The 22822-nt window shown below is 39.6% G+C and overlaps 1 protein-coding gene across 47 annotated transcripts in view; it reads left to right on the top strand.

Moving 5' to 3' along the window:
• Positions 1–22822, top strand: part of BTRC (beta-transducin repeat containing E3 ubiquitin protein ligase) — a 181096-nt gene that overhangs the window by 10067 nt on the left and 148207 nt on the right. The window lies entirely within an intron of this gene.

The following is a 22822-nucleotide window of genomic DNA, read 5'->3' as shown; positions in this document are numbered from 1 at the left end:
TAATAATGAGTGATGTTGAGCATCTTTTCATGTGTTTGTTAGCCATCTGTATGTCTTCTTTGGAGAAATGTCTGTTTAGTTCTTTGGCCCATTTTTTGATTGGGTCATTTATTTTTCTGGAATTCAGCTGCAGAAGTTGCTTGTATATTTTTGAGATTAATTGTTTGGGAAGTAAGAGTCTTAACCACTGGACTGCCAGGGAAGTCCCTCAGCTGACTTTAAAACAGGGAGATTATCCTGGGTAATCCAGATTGGGCCCAGTGTAATCACAAGGGACCCTAAATATGTAAGAGGGAGGCTGAAGAAGAGGTCAGAGTGATGATATGTGAAAACTCAATCCGTTGTTGCTGATTTTGAAGAAGGGGGAAGAGAACCATGAGCCAAGGAATGTGAGCAGCCTCTTGAAGCAGGAAAGGATAAGCTAAGCCTCCAGAAAAGAACATAGGCCTGCTGAGGCCTTGTTTTTTGGCTCAGAGACCCATTTCAGACTTAAAAACTATAGGACTGTCAAATAAAAAATTACTGTTGCTTTAAGCCACTCAGTGTGTGGTAATTTTTTTACTGCAGGAAATTTTTACTGGTGAACTAATGGGGCTTCCCTGATGGCTCAGCGGTTCAAGAATCTGCCTGCAGTGCAGGAGACACTGGTTCAATCCTGGGTCGGGAAGATCCCCAGGAGGAGGAAATGGCAACACACTGCAGTATTCTTGCTCAAAAAGTCTCATGGACAGAGCTGTGAACTACAATCCATGGGGTCACAAAGAGTCAGACACAACTGAGCGACTAAGTGTGTGCGTGTGCGAACACACACACAAACACACACACAGCAAACTAATACATCTTTGATAGTTACCCTAATTGGAGTGCATGTATACACACTCTATATATGTATATGTACATATAACATCACTATCTTTATTTTTAGTGTTTGCTAACTACCAGTGCAGTTCATTCTCTTTCTCCTAATATTTTATTTTGAATCAACTCAGAATTACAGAAAAGTTTAAAGTACAACACAAATGACATTTTTTCCTGAACCATTTGAGAGTACGTTGTCACATCATCACCAAATGCTTAATGTATATTTTCTGCAAACAAGGACATTCTTTATAACACAACCATCAAAATTTAGAAATTAATATATTTCTGAATTAATTGCAGATCTAACCCCTTAGACCCCATTCAAACTTTGCCAGTTGTTCTAATAATGTTCTTTGTAACAAAAGGATCTAATCCAGAATCACATATTGAAATTAGTTGTCATGTCTTCATAGTCTTCTTCAGTCTTGAAACAGTTCCTGTCTTCCATGACTATGGCACTTTTGAAGATTATAGGCTATTTTGTAGAATGATCCCTCAATTTAGGTTTACCTGATGCTGTTTCCTTATGATTAAATTTCGGTCCTGTATTTCTGTCAGAAATACCACCGAAGTGTTGCTTTGTTTTACTGTTTGCCTCCTTTCAGGTGACGCATAACCTTTGTTTGTCTTGTGACTTTTTTTACTTGATTAAAGTGGCTTTTGCCAGTTTCTTCTTTAACGCTAATGTTTTTCTCTTTGTAGTAAGTATATTATGGGAAAAGTACTTTGAAACCATGTAACTATCTTATTCTTCATCAGATTTTCAACCTATTTATTTCTAACAGAATGGGTTTATGAATTCTTGTTTTATTTGATGGGTTATAATACTATCATTATTTCTTTTTACAAATTGTTCCCTGTTTGGCCAGTGAGAGTGCTTTCAAACTACTTTCTTTGTCTTTTTGATGTATTTCTATCATTCTTTGAGCATTTCATTGTTTTCTGATATAAGATATTTTAGGCTTACCTTGTACTTTTTTTTGCCCCAGCCCTGAAATCAGTGTTTTTTCTCTCTCTTTTTTTTTCCCCCTGGTTTCTTTTAGTAGAGAATGATATACAGAAGTCAGTATCTGGGTGTTAGATATATACATTGCTGTGGGAATGTCACTGCTTCCAAGTCCTCTCACTGGACAGAGGTAGGGAATATATGTATGTCTAAACATGCATACACACACATGTGCACACACATTTATTTTGCTTTTTAAATTTTATCTATTTATTTAAAACCACGAGTTCACATGGATATCTCCAATTGTAGTCTAACACAGCAGGATTCATTCAATAATTTCCTTTCTATAATTGTAACTCCCTTTTCTGATAGTAAGTTGCCTCTCATTATCCTCAACATATTTTCTTAATCTCCCCTGTATGTGACCAATCGCTTCTGTTGCTGCTATTACTGACACCCATCATGTGAATACCATCCTTACCTTATCAGGCTCCAAAATCCCATATTAGGCTGCTGTCCCTAGCTCCCTGTTTGAACACCTTTCTCATTTCAGACTCTGGTACTATGTATTAAGTTGCTCTCCTCACTCCATTTGGACTCTAGCACTCTGTGCAGGGCTACCAAGGCTGCCATATTCCTGTGTAGACATTTTCTTTATCTTGCTGGGGTTCTGACATCCTTCTGTAGGTCACTACAGATTCCACCATCCCGTCTCATGAACCTAACTAAACTGAATACAGATTTTTCATTTTGAAAACTGAAACTGTGTATCTATTAAACAGCTCTCCATTTCCCTTTCCTCCAGTTTGTGGCAATCACCATTCTACTTTGTTTCTGTGAATTTCAGTATTCTAGATACCTCATTTATGTGGAACCATACAGTATTTGCCTTTTTGTGACTGGTTTATTTTTCTTAGCATAATATCCTCAAGGTTCATACATGTTAAGGCATGTGTCAGAATTTCCTTCCTTTTTAAGACTGAATAATATTCCATTGTATGTATACATCACATTTTGTTTGTCCATTTATCTTTTGTCAAATACTTGGGATACTTTCACCCTTTGGCTATCTGTGAATAATACTGCCATGAACATGGATCTACAAATACCTTTTCAAGACCCTGAAACGCTTTATGTTACCTCTTACATTTAGATCTACAGTCTGTCTGGAATTTTTGTGTTTGGTATGAAGTAGAAGACAGAATTCTGCTGTTTTGTTTTGTTTTTCCTCTGTTGCATTGCAGGGTTACTTTTGTCGTATATCACCTGTCTATATATGTGTGTGGGCTGTTGCCAGGACTTTTCCGCTCCAGTGGTCTATTTATCCTTGTGCCAGTATCACACTTCCTTAATTACTATATTTTTATACCAGTTCTTGATATTGGATACTGAATGTCCCTCAGCTTTTGCATGTCCATCTATATTGAAATCAATATCCAAAACATCCTCCTGTGACTTTCATTGGAATTTCATTGAATCTGTATATAAGTTTGGGGAGAACTGAGATCTTAACATTATTGAGTTTTATAATCCATGAAAATGGTATATCTATTTTTGGGAGCTGTAATTTCTCTGTGGGGGTCTTGATACATCTTTTGTTAGACATACTCCCAGGTATTTGGTGTTTTTAGATGCTATTTTTTGATTTAATTTTCTGTTTTTGCTGAGTGTAAAATTTTTTAAAATCTGAAGTTAATGCCCTCCATTCAATATAAACACATGGGCGTACTTTTTTCTGAAAGGTCTATACTTTACATTTGAATCTGATTCCTACTAGGGGCAATACAGCAAAGAAAATTAGAAGACCACTTTAGTTATTTGACTTAGAGTGGATTAGACTAGGAATACAGAGCAAACAGGCAAGGAGGCTACTTAAAGGCTATGTAATAGTCTAGGCAAGAAGCTGTGTGGGCTTAAGCCGGGGCAGTCAATATGGAAAGAAGGAAGGATATTCAAGGAATATTCTGGAGATAGAATGAATAAGGTTGCCTGGAGTAGGATAGGAGAAAAGAAAAAAAAAAAAGAGTAACATAAGACTTGTTTCAGGCAGTGTTAGTTGCTCAGTTGTGTGCTACTCTTTGCAACCCCATGGACTGTAGCCCGCCAGGCTCCTCTGTCCATGGAATTCTCCAGGCAAGAATACTGGAGTGGGTAGCCATTCCTTTCTGCAGGGGATCTTCCCCATCCAGGGATTGAACCCGGGGCTCCTGCACTGCAGGCGGATTCTTTACCGTCTGAGCCACGAGGGAAGCCCTTGTTTCAGGTATATTTAGGGCAATTAGTTAAAGAGAAGGTTGGGCTTCCCTGGTAGCTCAGACAGTAAACAGTCTGCCTGCAAATGCAGGAAACCTGGGTTCGATCCCTGGGTCGAGAAGATCCCCTGGAGAAGGAAATAGCAACCCATTCCAATATTCTTTGCCTGGAGAATCCCATGGACAGAGGACCCTGGCGGACACGACTGAGCGACTAACACTTTCACTTGCCATAGCAGTAGGTATGGCAAAACAGGTATTTGGTGGGTAAAAATATTGGAGTAGCCCTTCACTTTTTAATAATGTGACTAAATTTAAGATATTCACATAGATAAAAATGGGCAAAATAATATAATTTCTGGGATTTAGAAGGTGGAAAGTTGAATAATGGGGCTTACTAGATGCTGTTCTATACTTTTCTGAGTGTATGAAATTTTCCATAAGAAGAAGTTAGAAAAGAAAGATGTATCTAAGTAGAACTGAAGTTCCCTGGACTACCTCTACTCAAATTCCTGTATGATAGAAAGATCAGGATTCATCTAAATGTCATGTAAGTTCATAATCATTGACTGTTGTACTGAGAATAACATTTTAAATCAAAGTCAGCCAGATAAGGAGGCACAAAGTTATGGAAGCTTTACTTGTTGAGGTAGGCCAAGTGCTTGGATATAGCTAGGAGCTGAGGAAAGGAAATTTAGCCAGGCACACGGAACATGGTATCTGTGAGCAATTGAAGCAGATCTGGGGAACCAAGGAAGTTTATAAGTTCAGTACAGTTGCTCAGTCGTGTCCGACTCTTTACGACCCCATGAATCGCAGCATACCAGGCCTCCCTGTCCATCACCAACTCCTGGAGTCTACCTAAACCCACGTCCATCGAGTCGGTGATGCCATCCAGCCATCTCATCCTCTGTCTTCCCCTTCTCCTCCTGCCCCCAATCCTTCCCAACATTAGGGTCTTTTCCAATGAGTCAACTCTTCGCATGAGGTGGCCAAAGTATTGGAGTTTCAGCTTCAACATCAGTCCTTCCAATGAACACCCAGGACTGATCTCCTTTAGAATGGACTGGTTGGATCTTCTTACAGTCCAAGGGTCTCTCAAGAGTCTTCTCCAACACCACAGTTCAGAAGCATCAATTCTTCAGCGCTCAGCTTTCTTCACAGTCCAACTGTCACAGTCCAACTCTCACATCCATACATGACCACTGGAAAAACCATAGCCTTGACTAGATGGCACTTTGTTGGCAAAGTAATGTCTCTGCTTTTAAATATGCTGTCTAGGTTGGTGATAACTTTCCTTCCAAGGAGTAAGTGTCTTTTAATTTCATGGCTGCAATCAACATCTGCAGTGATTTTGGAGCCCCCCAAAATAAAGTCTGACACTGTTTCCACTGTTTCCCCATCTATTTCCCTCCCATGAAGTGATGGGACCAGATGCCGTGATCTTAGTTATCTGAATGTTGAGCTTTAAGCCAACTTTTTCACTCTCCTCTTTCACTTTCATCAAGAGGCTCTTTAGTTCTTCTTTGCTTTCTGCCATAACGGTGGTGTCATCTGCGTATCTGAGGTTATTGATATTTCTCCCGGCAATCTTGATTCCAGCTTGTGTTTCTTCCAGCCCAGCGTTTCTCATGATGTACTCTGCATAAAAGTTAAATAAGCAGGGTGACAACATACAGCCTTGACGTACTCCTTTTCCTATTTGGAACCAGTCTGTTCCATGTCCAGTTCTAACTGTTGCTTCCTGACCTGCATACAGGTTTCTCAAGAGATAGATCAGATGGTCTGGTATTCCCATCTCTTTCAGAATTTTCCACAGTTTATTGTGATCCACACAGTCAAAGGCTTTGGCATAGTCAATAAAGCAGAAATAGATGTTTTTCTGGAACTCTCTTGCTTTTTCGATGATCCAGCGGATGTTAGCAATTTGATCTCTGGTTCCTCTGCCTGTTCTAAAACCAGCTTGAACATCTGGAAGTTTACGGTTCACGTATTGCTGAAGCCTGGCTTGGAGAATTTTGAGCATTACTTTGCTAGCATGTGAGACGAGTGCAATTGTGCGGTGGTTTGAGCGTTCTTTGGCATTGCCTTTCTTTGGGATTGGAATGAAAACTGACCTTTTCCAGTCCTGTGGCCACTGCTGAGTTTTCCAGAATTGCTGGCATATTGAGTGCAGCACTTTCACAGCATCATCTTTCAGGATTTGAAATAGCTCAACTGGAATTCCATCCCCTCCACTAGCTTTGTTCATAGTGATGCTTTCTAAGGCCCACTTGACTTCACATTCCGGGATGTCTGGCTCTAGGTGAGTGATCACACCATCGTGATTATCTGGGTCGTGAAGATCTTTTTTATACAGTTCTTCTGTATATTCTTGCAAGATATAATTTCAGAGGGGGAGAATAGTGACAAGGAATCTGGGTTCAGATAGTCTGGGGAGATCCAGATAGGCAGACAGCATCAGTGAGTACTGAAAAGAGGCAGCAAGTCCCCTGTTTCAAGCTTGGGCTCAAAAATACAACTGGACTACCCAGCAAGGAACTGAAGAACGTTGGCCTACTCATTAGTGCCCACTGCAGTAGCACTATACTTTGTTAAGCATAAGAATTATTTGGAGAGCATGTTAATACGTAGTGCAGATTCTCAGCTCCTCTTCCATCCACTTTTGTAGGCCTCAAGAATCCGCATGTTTAATAGGCATCTCAGTGTCTGATAGAGATATTTCTCTGTTCACGTTTTGACAAAACATCTAGACCACTGTGTTCTGTCCATTGTATAAACACAGAGACAATAGGGGAAATATTACGACTACAACCATTGTAAAAGGTGAAGCCTTGTACATGGGGAACATAGCAGGAAGCAGCTGAGCTAACTGGATTCAAGTGTGGAGGCAGGTGGTAATTATTCTGTAGTTTAGTTCAGTTCAGTTGCTCAGTGGTGTCTGACTCTTTGCAACTCCATGGACTGCAGCCTGCCAGGCCTCCCTGCCCATCACCAGCTCCCGGAGCTTGCTCAAACACATGTCCATCGAGTCTGTGATGCCATCCAACCATCTCATCCTCTGTCTTCCCCTTCTCCTCCTGCCTTTAATCTTTCCCAGCATTAGGGTCTTTTCAGATGAATCAGTTCTTCACATCAGGTGGCCAAAGTATTGGAGTTTCAGCTTCAGCATCAGTCCTTCCAATGAATATTCAGGACTGATTTCCTTTAGGATGGACTGGTTGGAACTCCTTGCCATCCAAGGAACTCTCAAGAGTCTTCTCCAACACCACAGTTCAAAACTATTCTTCGGTGCTCAGCTTTCTTTATAGTCCAACTCTCACATCCATACACGACTACTGGAAAAACCAGAGCTTTGACTAGACGGACCTTTGATGGCAAAGTAATGTCTCTGCTTTTTAATATACTGTCTAGGTTGGTCATAGCTTTTCTTCCAAGGAGCAAGTGTCTTTTAACTTCATGGCTGCAGTCACCATCTGCAGTGATTGTGGACCCCCCAAAAATAAAGTCTGTCACTGTTTGCATCTTTTCCCCATCTATTTGCCGTGAAGTGATGGATCTTAGTTTTCTGAATGTTGAGTTTTAAGCGAACTTTTTCATTCTCCTCTTTCACTTTCATCAAGAGGCTCTTTAGTTCTTCTTTGCTTTCTGCCATAAGTGTAATGTCATCTGAATATCTGAGGTTATTGATATTCCTCCCAGCAGTCTTGATTCCAGCTTGTGCTTCATCCAGTCTGGCATTTCTCATGATGTACTCTGCATATAGGTTAAATAAGCAGGGTGACAATATACAGCCTTGACGTACTCCTTTCCCGATTTGGAACCAGTCTGTTGTTCCATGTCCAGTTCTAACTGTTGCTTCCTGACCTGGATACAGATTTCTCAGGAGGCAGGTTGGGTGGTCTAGTATTCCCATCTCTTTAAGAATTTTCCAGTTTGTTGTGATCCACACAGTCAAAAGCTTTGACATAGTCAATAAAGTAGAAATAGATGTTTTTCTGGAACTCTCTTGATTTTTAGAAATAGATGTTTTTCTGGAACTCTCTTGATTTTTCGACAATCCAGCGGATGTTGGCAATTTGATCTCTGGTTCTTCTGCCTTTTCTAAATCCAGCTTGAACATCTGGAAGTTCACGGTTCACGTACTGTTGAAGCTGGCTTGGAGAATTTCGAGCATTACTTCACTAGCGTGTGAGATGAGTGCAGTTGTGTGGTAGTTCGAGCATTCTTTGGCATTGCCTTTCTTTGGGATTGGAATGAAAACTGACCTTTTCCAATTATGTCAGTTAAATCTCAATAAAGCTGGAAAAAAAGAGTGAAGGCAGAATGAGACAAACATCATGGTGGAGGCTTGAAATCTTTTTGAATTCTAATTTATTAGTAATAAATTGGCTTCTAAAAAGAATTTACTTCTGGGTACTGTTTGCAGCCTGAGTAGTTGGTGAACCATAAGGGAAGAAACGTTAGCAAGATAATACCGTCTATGAGAGTTATATCTAGTAGAAGAACAATAGCAACATCCTCAAGCGTGGCTATTCTAGGTATGTTAAAATCATATCACAGTAAACTGGTTGTAGATTGTTCTAACATTACTTTTATTTTTACTATTCTATGACCCTATCACATGTGAAGATAAATGACAACAGACTACTTCAGTAACTGTTTTATACAGTTCTTAAGGTAACATCTTGAGGTAATGTCAAGGAATGAAGAAAGAAATCTGAGAATCACTGAAGTGTTCCTTAAAGCAATAGACATAACTGAATGGTAGGGAAATTTATGATGAAAGATTAGTCTCTTGTACAGTTACATAGATTGGAGTTATTCTTTTGAGCAGGGTCCTCAGGCTGAGGACAGAGCCACAGACTTGCAGGGTAGTGAGAAATTCTGTCTGAAAATGCCCTTTTATCTTCATCCCTTGGATTATAAGCACCATCAGCCGCAGCATCTTTAAAATAGAGGAAGATGTATAATTGGATACAAGTAAAGGAGGTAAATGTGAAGGGACTTTCTAGGCCTTAAGGATATGGTGGTGGTGATACTTTTACCACAAAACTCTAATACAAAATAATTCACACAGACTCCCAAGGTTTGTTGATTATACAAACCCATTCCATTTTTGTTTGAAAGTGAAAGTGAAGTCGCTCAGTCATGTCCAACTCTTTGCGACCCCATGGACTGTAGCCTACGAGGCTCCTCCATCCATGGGATTTTCCAGGCAAGAGTACTGGAGTGGGTTGCCATTTCCTTCTCCAGGGGCTCTTCCCACCCCAGGGATCGAACCTGGGTCTCCCACATTGCAGGCGGACGCTTTACCGTCTGAACTACCAAGGAAGCCTGTTTAGACATGTATATATTCATGTCTGCTGTGTATGACCAAAGAACATTTTTGATCTTAGTTCTTTCTTTAAAAAAATTAACACTTTGTAAAATTGACTTTTTTTTTAAGTGTACAGGTTTCAGAATTTGAACACATGTAGATTCATGCATGTTCATATAACCACTACTGTCAGGATATACAGCATCTCCATCATTTCCCCCAAAACTCCCTCGTGTACTATCTCCCCATCTCCCTAATTCCTGGGAACTGTAGTCTGTTCTACCTCATTTTAGTTTTATTTTTTTGAGAATGCCATTTAATTGGAATCATACAATATATAATCTTCTGGTACTGACTTCTTTTACTCATCATAATGCCTTTTTGACGATTCATCTAGGCTATAGTTCATTTCTTTTTATTGCTTAGTAGTAGTTCATTGCGGAGAAGGCAATGGCACCCCACTCCAGTACTCTTGCCTGGAAAATCCCATGGAGGGAGGAGCCTGGTAGGCTACAGTCCATGGGGTCGCTAAGAGTCGGACACAACTGAGCGACTTCACTTTCACTTTTCCCTTTCATGCACTGGAGAAGGAAATGGCAACCCACTCCAGTATTCTTGCCTGGAGAATCCCAGGGACGGCGGAGCCTGGTGGGCTGCCGTCTATGGGGTCGCACAGAGTTGGACACGACTGAAGCGACTTAGCAGCAGCAGCAGCAGTAGTTCATTGAATGGATTGTACCACATTTTGTTTATCCATCTGTTGAAGGGCATTTGGGTTGTTTCCAGGTTTTGGATATTATAAATAGAGCTGCTGTTAATTTTTTGAACATAAATTTTAATTTTTCTGGGGTGAATTTGGAGGGGAATTGCTGGGTCATATGGTTAGTGTTTGTTTAACTTTGTAAGAAACTACCAAGCTGTTTTCCAGAGTGGCTGTACCATTTTGCAGTACCACAAGCAGTGTATGAGAGTTCTAGTTCTGCATCCTTGCCAGTACTTGGGATTGTTAATATTTTTTGTTTTAACCATTCCAACAGGTCTATAGTAGTATCTTACTGTGGTTTTGATTTACGTTTCCCTAGTGCATGCCATGGCAAATAGATGGGGAAACAGTGGAAACAGTGGCTGACTTTATTTTTCGGGGCTCCAAAATCACTGCAGATGATGATTGCAGCAATGAAATTAAAAGACACGTACTCCTTGGAAGGACAGTTATGACCAACCTAGACAGTATATTAAAAAGCAGAGACATTACTTTGCCAACAAAGGGCCGTCTAGTCAAGGCTATGGTTTTTCCAGTGGTCATGTATGGATGTGAGAGTTGGACTGTGAGAGTTGGATGGTGAAGAAAGCTGAGCGCCGCAGAATTGATGCTTTTGAACTGTGGTGTTGGAGAAGACTCTTGAGAGTCCCTTGGACTGCAAGGAGATCCAACCAGTCCATCCTAAAGGAGATCAGTTTTGGGTGTTCATTGGAAGGACTGATGTTGAAGCTGAAAGTCCAATACTTTGGCCTCCTGATGCGAAGAACTGACTCATTGGAAAAGACCCTGATGCTGGGAAGGATTGAGGGCAGGAGGAGAAGGGGAAGACAGAGGATGAGATGGTTGGATGGCATCACCAACTCAATGGACATGAGTTTGGGTAAACTCCGGGAGTTGGTGATGGACAGGGAGGCCTGGCGTGCTGCGGTTCATGGGGTCGCAAAGAGGCAGACACGACTGAGCAACTGAACTGAACTGACATGCATGCCACAGTTCTTTTTTTTTTTTTTTTTTAATATTTATTTATTTTGCTGTGGCAGGTCTTAGCTGTGGCATGCAGGATCTTAGTTCCCAACCAGGAACCAACTTGTGCCCCCTGCAGTGGAAGTGCGGAGTCTAGCTACTGGAACACCAGAGACATCCCTACCCTATACTTTTTAAAAATAAAGCAAAGTAAATGATAAACAGTCATGATGATCATGATCATTATCAACATTTACTGATCTCGTTTTTGGTATAATTTTGAAAAACTTGCTTATTCAGGGAAATAATTTAGATAGTGGAAAGGAGGCCATTTCCTTAGTAATGTATTTGTTTGGCCCTCTTCTACTTTTTTTCTCCCTTCTTCATAAATCACCCCAAGCAGAAGTTTGTATTATAAGAAGCAAACCAGATGATTGCTAGTTAAATGTTTAGTGTTTTAATAATTTTATTTATGTATTATTTTTGGTTACACTGGGTCTTTGTTGCTGCACCTAGGCTTTTCTCTAGTTGCAGCTAATCTTCATTGAGCTGCTTAGGCTTCTCATTGTGGTGGCTTCTCTTGTTGTGGAACACAGGCTCTAGGTACCCAGGCTTCAGTAATTGCAACATGTGGGCTTAGTAGTTGCAATTTGTAAGCTCTAGAGCTCATGCTGAGTTGCTCCATGGCATATAGAAACTTCCTGGACCAGGGCTCGAATCCATGTCCCCTGCATTGGCAGGCAGATTCTTATCCACTGTACCACCAGGGAAGTCCCTAAATGTTTAGTGTTTTAGTTAGTTATTAGCTTAAGGTCAAATTTGTTAAGTGAGTAAATGTGGAAGAGTTACTTTCTTTACACTTTGAACACATACTTACTGATCGTTGGCAAGCGACTCGCATTTTATGAAGCTGGAATGTAATTTCTTTATTTTTAAATAACCATATAGGTTTATGATTATTGAATCTTTGTTATGATATTAAGTGAGTCAGTACTTTACTTTGATACCAAGTCCTCAGTTAGGAAATAGCCTCCTGATTAGAACTTGTTTTCCTAGGAAAATATAGTCCACTTGCAAGCAGTTTCCAGTAATATATGCAAAAATAAGTCAAGTAGTGACTCAGGTTTAGTGTTGAGTGTAAATGAGAAAAGATGACTTAAGTAGAGGGACACTGATACATCTGTTTTTCAAATTGCAATTAATTATCGTGACAGCTTATAAGATCTACTTCATTGTCTCCTGGAATCTTGCTTAACTTTACAAATTTTACATGATTAGGTTAGAAATGGACAGTATAAAAGTCAAATGAATTAATCGAAAAGAATCTTGCCTTATCAAATCATGCTTCTAAGGGTTTTTCATACCCTCCAATCATGGCCAGGTGTGACATTTTGAAAACAAGAATGATTGTTTCATTTTTTATCAGAGTTTGAGAATAGAAACTCCTTTTATGCAGGTATGTGTCATCTTTAATTATATGGTAGTCTTCTGGATATCTCCCTCTACTTGACACATACCAGCTGCATCAATAAATTGTGTGATCCTTGATGTGTTTGTATGTGGTCATGTTAAGAAGTGTTTCTTAAGTATTCTTAAATGTGTTTTACCAATATTTTATGGAAAAATACTCATAATCTTTTGAAAGCATTCATGCTAAAAAGAATTAAAAATGGATATTTATCTCATTTGGAACTCATTCTCTTTCAGTGTATCTTTAAAGTGTAGATACGATATATAAGAATTCATACAATAGGATCAACTGAGACTTTGATTTAACTATATTACAAATTGTATATGGAAGCCTGCATAAGATACTACATATTGTTTTTTTTCCCAAAGAAGCTTTTTTAAATGGTTCTGTTAAGTGTAGGAATGTTCTGATGATTATCTTTTTAATTAAAATGAGAAATCTTTGTTTAAAGTGGCATTCTTTTTTTACGGCCTGTTACAGTCTCTGTAACAATCATTTCTTAAGTCTGAACGTTTTATTTCCAGGAATCCATTTATATAAAACTATGTTTAGACTTAATTAAGGAACGAATCTTACAAAGCTTGTAAATAGCCAGGAAAAAAGGGACCGAAGATAAAACTGACATTCACATTTAACAAAATGATTGTTACAAGGTATGTAATAAGCTATAAAAATACAATAAATCTCTTTTTATAAGAGTTCATATTTTTTGATCCTTGTTTTCAAGGGTATTTAAGGAGAGCTCTGCAAAGTGACATCTGTTTTGCTGAATGGACTAGTGAGAACTTCTTTTGTTTCTAACTGATAATACAGGAGTTCTACCTGTTTTCTTTGTGTGCTGTTTTTGAAATACATTCTAATCAGTTAAAATGGGGACATAAATTTTATGTTGTGCAATAGTGAAAACAAGACCTAGTTCTTATCTCACTTATTCTACTTTCTAGAAGTCAGAAAAAATTTGGGCAAGTTACTTAACCTCTCTGAGTCTCATTTTCCTCATCTGGAAATCAGTGATAATAATTCTCTTCCTACTTCAAAAAGCTGTAGTGAGGACTAGGTAAAATTACACACAGTGAAAATATTTTGGAAGTTATATATAAGACTGTGAACATTCAAGCTACTTTTCTTAATCTCTCTAACCTTGAGTTCTGGTAGTAGTATTAATAGTAATAGTAAAATAACAACAATGGCAGAAAACACTTAGAACTCAGTATGTACAATGTAGAATTCTAGGCCCTGATCCTCTCACTTTATTAAGTATGTATTGTTATTATCCCTGATTTATACACATGGAAACTGAGAGATGTTAAATTACTTCATTAAGAGCATACAAACAAAACCTTGTGTGCACCAGGACCCAGGATAAAGGAGCAATGACACCACAAGAGACTGACCCAGACTTGCCCGTGAGTGTCCAGGAGTCTCTGGTGGAAGCATGGGTTGGTGGTGACCTGCTTCAGGGTTGGGGGCACTGAGTGCAGCAGTGCATGCATGGGACTTTTTGAAGGAGGTCCTTCGAATCCATTATTTTCATTACCTCCACCATAGTTTGGCCTCAGGTCAAATAACAGGGAGGGAACACAGTCCCGCCCATCAACAGAAAATTGGATTAAAGATTTGCTGAGCATGGCCCTGCCCATCAGAACAAGACCCAGTTTCCTCCTAAGTCAGTCTCACCCATCAGGAAGCTTCCATAAGCCTCTTATCCTTCTCCATCAGAGGGCAGTCAGAATGAAAACCACAATCACAGAAAACTAGTCAAACTGATCACATGGACTACAGCCTTGTCTAATTCAATGAAACTATGAGCCATGCTATGTAGGGCCACCAAAGATGGATGGGTCATGGTGGAGAGTTTTGACAAAACGTGGTCTACTGGATAAGGGAATGGCAAACCACTTAAGTATTATCAACTACAAATTGGCACTTACCAAGAACATTGCCAATGACTGAACAACAAAGGCATTTGCCATCTGCCTCTATGGAGATGCACCCGTCCCTTATAGCTCAGTTGTTGAAAGAATACGCCTGCAATGCAGGAGACCTGGGTTTGATCCCTGGGTTGGGAAGATCACCTGGAGAAGGAAATGGCAACCCACTCCAGTATTCTGGCCTGGAGAATTCCATGGACTGTGTGGTTGGTGGGGTTGCAAAGAGTCAGACACTACTAAGTGACTTTCACTTTCACTTTCTATGGAGATTGAACCCCATGCTGCTATAGCTGTTGACCTTCAGCCGTCCCTGAGGGAGTTCAGGGTGGAGTGAGGCACTCTTCTCCAGGGAATCTGGTGAGACAGGTCTCTAGATAGTTGGATGTTTTAAGAAACAGATTTTATGATCTCAATCCTTGCATTTCCTCATATCTAACAGAAGCACTAAATCCCTTCATGATGACATCAGATCCTCATGAGTAACAAAAAACCTTTTGTAAAATGAGTGCTTCATGGTACTGAACTCCTCCTTCAGTGAAACCTTATATATTGACTTTCCCCCACTGCCGCTTTGCAGCAGTCTCTCAGACCTATCTGAAATGCTGCCTTCCGGGCTGCAGTCCTCATTTTGCCCCAAACAAAACTTAACTCACAGCTCTCAAGTTGTACATCTTTTTTTAGTTGACAGTATTCTTGCCATGAGAACCCCATGAACAGTATGAAAAGGCAAAAAGATAGGACACTGAAAGATGAACTCCCTAGGTCGATAGGTGCCCAATATGCTGCTGGAGATCAGTGGAGAAATAACTGCAGAAAGAATGAAGAGACGGAGACAAAGCAAAAACAACGCCCAGTTGTGGATGTGACTGGTGATGGAAGTAAAGTCCGATGCTGTAAAAAGCAATACTGCATAGGAACCTGGAATGTTAGATCCATGAATCAAGGCTCTTGATGAAAGTGAAAGAGGAGAGTGAAAAAGTTGGCTTAAAACTCAACATTCAGAAAACTAAGATCATGGCATCTGGTCCCATCACTTCATGGCAAATAGATGGGGAAATGATGGAAACAGTAACAGACTTTATTTTTTATGTGTCCAAAATCACTGCAGATGGTGACTGCAGCCATGAAATTAAAAGATGCTTGCTCCTTGAAAGAAAAGTTATGAGCAACCTAGATGGCATATTAAAAAGCAGAGACATTACTTTGCCAACAAAAGTCCATCTAGTCAAAGCTCTGGTTTTTCCAGTAGTCATGTATGGAGGTGAGAGTTGGACTATAAAGAAAGCTGAGTGCCGAAGAATTGATGCTTTTGAACTGTGGTGTTGGAGAAGACTCTTGAGAGTCCCTTGGACTGCAAGGAGATCCAACCAGTTCATCCTAAAGGAAATCAATCTTGAATATTCATTGGAAGGACTGATGCTGAAGCTGAAACTCCAATACTTTGGCCACCTGATGCAAAGAACTGACTCATTTGAAAAGACACTGATGCTGGGAAAGATTGAAGGCAAGAGGAGAGGGGGACGACAGGATGAGATGGTTGGATGGCATCACTGACTCAATGGACATGAGTTTGAGTAAACTCAGGGTGTTGGCAATGGACAGGGAAGCCTGGCATGCTGCAGTCCATGCGGTCGCAAAGAGTCGGACACGACTGAGCAACTGAACTGAACTGAAACAGGAGATGGCAAGAGTGAACATTGACATTCTAGGAATCAGTGAACTAAAATGGACTGGAATGAGTTAATTTAACTCAGATGACCATTATATCTACTACTGTGGGCAAGAATCCCTTAGAAATGAAGTAGCCATCATAGTCAACAAAAGAGTCTGAAATGCAGTACTTGGGTGCAGTCTCAAAAACGACAGAATGATCTCTGTTCCTTTCCAAGGCAAACCATTCAATACCTCAGTAATCCAAGTCTATGTCCTGACCAGTAATGCTGAAGATGCTGAAGTTGAACGGTTCTATGAAGACCTACAAGGCCTTCTAGAACTAACACCCAAAAAAGATGACCTTTTCCTGAAAGTAGGAAGTCAAGAAATACCTGGAGTAACAGGCAAATTTGGCCTTGGAGTATAGAATGAAGCAGGGCAAAGACTAGTAGGGTTTTGCCAAGAGAATGCACTGGTTATAGCAAACAGCCTGTTCCAACAACACAAGAGAAGACTCTACTCATGGACATCACCAGATGGTCAATACCAAAATCAGATTGATTGTATTCTTTGCAGCCAAAGATGGAGAAGCTCTATACAGTTAGCAAAAATAAGACCAGGAGCTGACTGTGGCTCAGATCATGAACTCCTTATTGCCAAATTCATACTTAAATTGCAGAAAGTAGGGAAGACCACTAGACCATTGAGGTATGACATAAATCAGATCTCTTATGATTATACAGTGGAAGTAAGAAATAGATTCAAGGGATTAGATCTGATAGAGTGCCTGAAGAACTATGGATGGAGGTTTGTGACATTGTACAGGAGGCAGGAAGCAAGACTATCACCAAGAAAAAGAAATGCGAAAAGGCAAAATGGCTGTCTGAGGAAACCTTACAAATAGCTGTGAAAAGAAGAAAAGCAAAAAGCAAAGGAGAAAAGGAAAGATATACCCATTTGAATGCAGAGTTCCAAAGAATAGCAAGGAGAGATAAGAAAGCCTTCCTCAGTGATCAGTGCAAAGAAATAGAGGAAAACAGTAGAATGGCAAAGACTAGAGATCTCTTCAAGAAAATTAGTGATACCAAAGGAACATTTCATGCAAAGATGGGCTCAATAAAGGGCAGAAATGGTATGGACCTAACAGAAGCAGAATATATTAAGAAGAGGTGGCAAGAATACACAGAAGAACTATACAAAAAAGATCTTCATGAAACCCAGATAATCAGGATCGTGATCACTCACCTAAAGCCAGACATCCGAATGCCAAGTCAAGTGGGCCTAAGAAGCATCACAATGAACAAAGCTAGTGGAGGTGATGGAATTCCAGTTGAGCTATTTCAAATCCTAAAAGATGATGTTTTGAAAGTGCTGCACTCAGTGTGCCAGCAAATTTGGAAAACTCAGCAGTGGCCGGCCACAGGGCTGGAAAAGGACAGTTTTCATTCCAATCCCAAAGAAACGCAATGCCAAAGAATGCTCAAACTACCACACAATTGCACTCATCTCACGTGCTAGCAAAGTAATGCTCAAAATTCTCCAAGCCAGGCTTCAACAGTATGTGAACTGTGAACTTCCAGATGTTCAAGCTGGTTTTAGAAAAGGCAGAACCAGAGATCAAGTTGCCAACATCTGCTGGATCATCGAAAAAGTGAGAGAGTTCAGGAAAACATCTACTTCTGCTTGATTAACTATGCCAAAGCCTTTGATTGTGTGGATCACAACAAACTGTGGAAAATTCTTAAAAAGATCGGAATACCAGACCACCCAACCTGCCTCCTGAGAAATCTGTATGCAGGTCAGAAAGCAACAGTTAGAACTGGACATGGAACAACAGACTGGTTCCAAATCGGGAAAGGAGTACATCAAGGCTGTATATTGTCACCCTGCTTATTTAACCTATATACAGAGTACATCATGAGAAATGCCAGGCTGAATGAAGCACAAGCTGGAATCAAGGTTGCTGGGAGGAATATCAATAACCTGAGATATGCAGATGACACTACACTTATGGCAGAAAGGGAAGAACTAAAGAGCCTCTTGATGAAAGTGAAAGAGGAGAGTGAAAAAGTTGGCTTAAAACTCAACATTCAGAAAACTAAGCTCATGGCGTCTGGTCCCATCACTTCATGGCAAATAGATGGGGAAATGATGGAAACAGTAACAGACTTTATTTTTTGTGGCTCAAAAATCACTGCAGATGGTGACTGCAGCCATGAAGTTAAAAGACACTTGCTCCTTGGAAGAAAAGCTATGACCAACCTAGACAGCATATTAAAAAGCAGAGACATTACTTTGCCAACAAAGGCCCGTCTAGTCAAAGCTCTGGTTTTTCCAGTAGTCATGTATGGAGGTGAGAGTTGGACTATAAAGAAAGCTGAGCGCTGAAGAATTGATGCTTTTGAACTGTGGTGTTGGAGAAGACTCTTGAGAGTCCCTTGGACAGCATGGAGATCCAACCAGTTCATCCTAAATGAAATCAGTCCTGAATATTCACTGGAAGGACTGATGCTGAAGTTGAAACTCCAATACTTTGGCCACCTGATGCGAAGAACTGACTCATTGGAAAAGACCCGGATTCTGGGAAAGATTGAAGGCAGGAGGAAAAGGGGAGGACAGAGGATGAGATGGTTGGGTGGCATCACCGACTCAATGGACATGAGTTTTAGTCAATTCTGGGAGTTGGTGATGGACAGCGAAACCTGGTGTGCTGCAGTCCATGGGGTCGCAAAGAGCCAGACTTGACTGAGCAACTGAACTGAACTAAGAGCATACAGTTGGAGAAATATGGCTTTGAAGAGTATGAGTGGTATCAATCATTTTTGAAATCCATAGAAAAATTGAGAAAAGCGTAATGATCTTCCCTATACCCCTCAGCTGGATTGACCAAGTGTTAACGTTTGCCACATCTTTTTGCTTCTCTATATAGCTGTACTTGTAGACATCATCATGATATTTAGACATCATCATGATATTTCATCTCTACTATGCTTGTATTCCCTGAGAACACAGGATTTGTCTTTCATAACCACAGTGCAAGACCATCCTGAGGAGATTTAACAGTGTAACATTTTATTATTCAATATATTTGTTGTTGTTCCTTCACTAAGTAGTGTCTGACCGTTTGTGACCCCATGAGCTCCAGCACACCAGACTTCTCTGTCCTTCATTATCTCCTGAAGCTTACTCAAACTCATGTCCATTGAGTCAGTGATGCCATCCAACCATCTCATCCTCTGTCACCCTCTTCTGCTTTTACTGTCAGTATATAGTTTATGTTCAGATTTCCCCAGCTATCCCAGTAGTGTTCTATTTTATAGCCTCCTTTTTTAAAATCCATGATCCAATCACATGTTACATATAGTTATATCTCTTAAGTCTCTTAATTTACAATAGTTCCCTAATCTTTTTATTTTTTTCAAAAATTATAACTTTTTTTTTAATTGGAGGATAATTGTCTTTTTATTCTTGAAATTGACATTTTGGGAGAGTCCAGGGTAGTTTTACAGAATGTCTCTCATTTGGATTTGTCTGATTGTTATCCATGATTAGATTCAGGTTAAAAAAATTTGGCAGGAAATACATGTTGTAGTTTCTTTCTCATTGCATTACATCAGAAAGTACATGATGTCATTTTGTTCCTTTATTGGTGTTGCTGTTTGATCATTTTATTATGAAATCACCAGATTTCTCCAGTACAATGGTGTATTTGAAATTAACAAATGCCCAGTGGAGCAAAACTTGGAAATTGTGTAAATAAGTTGTTTTCCAACATTGTTTCCCCCAATAGTTATGGCATCAACTGATGATGATTGTTCTGTAGAAGTTTTAAAATCTGCCCCATTTATTTTTAGGCAGTTCTAAGTGTTTTTTTTTTTTCTCCTTGAGTTTGAAATGGTGACTGTTTCCTGTTTTGAGAAGATGTTGGGTTAACTTTGTCATTTTATTTTTGTTTTTGAAACTAGACTAATTAAAACATACTTTTAACGTTGTAATTTATAGGTTATATACTTTGTAATTTTTATCTTTAGTGGAAAACATTGCCAAAGCTGCTTAAATAATTGGGTTTAGTTTTTGGTTTGTTTGTTTGTTTGTTATTGCAGTGTTGCTGAAAATAATTTTTTTGTTTTAAATAAATTTATTTATTTTAGTTGGGGGCTAATTACTTTACAATATTGTAATAGTTTTTGCCATACATTGACATGAATCAGCCATAGGTTTACATGTGTTCCCCTTCCTGGACCCCCCACCCACTTCCCTCCCCATCCCATCCCTCTGGGTCATCCCATTGCCCCAGCCCTGAGCATTTGTCTCATGCATCGAACATGGAATGGTGTTCTGTTTCACATATGATAATATACATGTTTCAATGCTATTCTCCCAGAACGTCCCACCCTCACCTTCTCCCTCAGAGTCCATAAGACTGTTCTATGCATCTGTGTCTCTTATTCTGTCTCGCATATAGAGTTATCGTTACCATCTTTCAAATTCCATATATACGCATTAGTATAATAAAAGCTATATAAGACAAACCCACAGCAAACATTATCCTCAATGGTGAAAAATTGAAAGCATTTCCCCTAAAGTCAGGAACAAGGCAAGGATGCCTACTTTCACCACTACTATTCAACATAGTTTTGGAAGTTTTGGCCACAGCAATCAGAGCAGAAAAAGAAATAAAAGGAATACAGATAGGAAAAGAAGAAGTAAAACTCTCACTGTTTGCAGATGACATGATCCTCTACATAGAAAACCCTAAAGACTCGAAAATTACTAGAGCTAATCAATGAATATAGTAAAGTTGCAGGATATAAAATTAACACACAGAAATCCCTTGCGTTCCTATACTCCAATAATGAGAAAACAGAAAGAGAAATTAAGGAAACAATACCATTCACCATTGCAACAAAAAGAATAAAATACTTAGGAATATATCTACCTAAAGAAACAAAAGACTTACATATAGAAAACTATAAAACACTGATGAAAGAAATCAAAGAGGACACAAACAGATGGAGAAATATACCGTGTTCATGGATTGGAAGAATTAATATAGTGAAAATGAGTATACTACCCAAAGCAATCTATAGATTCAATGCAATCCCTATCAAGCTACCAATGGTATTTTTCACAGAACTAGAACAAATCATCTCACAATTTGTATGGAAATATAAGAAACCTCGAATAGCCAAAGCAATCTTGAGGAAGAAGAATGGAACTGGAGGAATCAACCTGCCTGACTTCAGGCTCTACTACAAAGCCACAGTCATCAAGACAGTATGGTACTGGCACAAAGATAGAAATATAGATCAATGGAACAAAAGAGAAAGCCCAGAGATAAACCCACGCACCTGTGGACACCTTATCTTCGACAAAGGAGGCAAGAATATACAATGGAGAAAAGACAATCTCTTTAACAAGTGGTGCTGGGAAAACTGGTCAACCACTTGTAAAAGAATGAAACTAGAACACTTCCTAACACCATACACAAAAATAAACTCAAAATGGATTAAAGATCTAAATGTAAGACCAGAAACTATAAAACTCCTAGAGGAAAACATAGGCAAAACACTCTCCGACATAAATCACAGCAGGATCCTCCATGACCCACCTCCCAGAACATTGGAAATAAAAGCAAAAATAAACAAATGGGACCTAATTAAAATTAAAAGCTTTTGCACAACAAAGGAAACTATAAGCAAGGTGAAAAGACAGCCTTCAGAATGGGAGAAAATAATAGCAAACGAAGCAACAGACAAACAATTAATCTCAAAAATATACAAGCAACTTCTGCAGCTGAATTCCAGAAAAATAAACGACCCAATCAAAAAATGGGCCAAAGAACTAAACAGACATTTCTCCAAAGAAGACATACAGATGGCTAACAAACACATGAAAAGATGCTCAACATCACTCATTATTAGAGAAATGCAAATCAAAACCACAATGAGGTATCATTTCACACCAGTCAGAATGGCTGCTATCCAAAAGTCTACAAGCAATAAATGCTGGAGAGGGTGTGGAGAAAAGGGAACCCTCTTACACTGTTGGTGGGAATGCAAACTAGTACAGCCACTATGGAGAACAGTGTGGAGATTCCTTAAAAAACTGGGAATAGAACTGCCATATGACCCAGCAATCCCACTGCTGGGTATACACACCGAGGAAACCAGAATTGAAAGAGACGCGTGTACCCCAATGTTCATCGCAGCACTGTTTACAATAGCCAGGACATAGAAGCAACCTAGATGTCCATCAGCAGACGAATGGATAAGGAAGCTGTGGTACATATACACAATGGAATATTACTCAGCCATTAAAAAAATACATTTGAATTGGTTCTATTGAGATGGATGAAACTGGAGCCCATTATACAGAGTGAAGTAAGCCAGAAAGAAATAATTGGGTTTAGTTTTTAAAGGCTTGTGGTATAAAAGGTGTATGAGAAGTTCCTGGAGGGCTTGTGTTTTCCATTCCGTAGGTCTGGGGTGGAGCCTGAAAATCTGCATTTCACACTAGTTTCGGATGATGCCTCTGGTTCTGGAATCACACGTTGAGACTCACTGTGGCTTCTTTAGGCCTTTCTCAGCAATTTGCTTGTAATTATTTGGGCTTCCTCCCACTTGTTTGCTTTCTCTGGTAGACATGAGAGTAGTGTG

This window comes from Giraffa tippelskirchi, chromosome 2 (genome assembly GCF_054371585.1).
Source record: "Giraffa tippelskirchi isolate mGirTip1 chromosome 2, T2T-mGirTip1v1.2.pri, whole genome shotgun sequence".
Classification (NCBI taxonomy): Eukaryota; Metazoa; Chordata; class Mammalia; order Artiodactyla; family Giraffidae; genus Giraffa; species Giraffa tippelskirchi.
The sequence above is the reverse complement of the archived record's forward strand: the minus strand, read 5'-3'. Positions and strand labels throughout refer to the sequence as shown.